The sequence below is a fragment of the Eutrema salsugineum genome, unplaced genomic scaffold (assembly GCF_000478725.1).
Source record: "Eutrema salsugineum unplaced genomic scaffold, Eutsalg1_0 scaffold_3, whole genome shotgun sequence".
Taxonomy (NCBI): Eukaryota; Viridiplantae; Streptophyta; class Magnoliopsida; order Brassicales; family Brassicaceae; genus Eutrema; species Eutrema salsugineum.
In genome coordinates this window covers 9,316,694-9,317,599 of record NW_006256756.1, presented here as the reverse complement: position 1 = coordinate 9,317,599, position 906 = coordinate 9,316,694, and the positions used below count along the sequence as shown (strand labels likewise).

The 906-nt window shown below is 44.4% G+C and overlaps 1 non-coding gene across 1 annotated transcript; it reads left to right on the top strand.

The window, feature by feature from the left end:
• The first annotated feature begins 239 nt into the window (after positions 1 to 239).
• On the top strand, positions 240 to 344 carry LOC112085845. The gene has a single exon (XR_002899133.1). It is a non-coding gene; the product is annotated as a small nucleolar RNA R71 (small nucleolar RNA).
• Positions 345 to 906: the final 562 nt, after the last annotated feature.

The window sequence follows — 906 nt, the reverse complement described above, 5'->3', positions numbered from 1 at the left end:
GAAGCTGGCTCATCATGTTCTTCAACTCATTTATCTCCTTGTTGTCTGTTCCAGTTTGCTTCATCGAGCGATCGTATTCAGGACAATCGTTGCTATTGGCTTGAGCCAAATTCTCGATGAGGGCTCTTCCTTGTGCTATCGTCTTTTGTCCAAAATCTCCATTGTTAGTTGTATCAAGCGAAAGTTTGTATTTTGGTTGCAAACCTCGGTAAAATGTGCTCAGCAGGCTTGATCCAAGAAATCCATGGTGAGGGCAATCACGTTCATACTCCTTAAAACGTTCTCAGGATTCATAGAAAGATTCAGTCGGTCCTTGCTGAAAGCTTGAGATCTTTGTTCTCAACAAGTTCGACCTTGACTTAGTATAGAAGTGATTCAGGAAAGCAGTTTTACACTCTTCCCAATTAGTAATCGATCCTGCAGGCAAAGATTTCAACCAACGGTGAGCTTTGTCTGCTAATGAAAAAGGGAACAACTTACACTTTAAATAGTCTGCTGGAACTTGGTTTGTTCTCATCATGCTGCAGATTACTTCAAAGAGCTCGATATGGTCCATTGGGTGTTCAGAAGAAACTCCATGGAATTGGTTTTGTTTCACCAATGAGATGATTTGAGGCTTGACTTCAAACTCATTCCGGTTCGGAAATGGAACTTGGATTGGAGATCGGTTCTGAAAATTTTGAGTAGGTGCACCAAAATCAGCTATGCGATGGTTCCTGGCTTGTCTTCGGTGTTGGTTTGCTGGCTGCACAGGGCGGTTAGCGCGCCCATTCGGCTGCATTCCTTGGTGGTCACCATCGGCTGCATTGATGGGTGCATCATCCTTCTCTTTCGCGATTCTGGTGGTTTCTTGGAGGAACCTCATCCTCCTCTCCATCTTGTCGAGCATGATCACCTCCTCTGTGA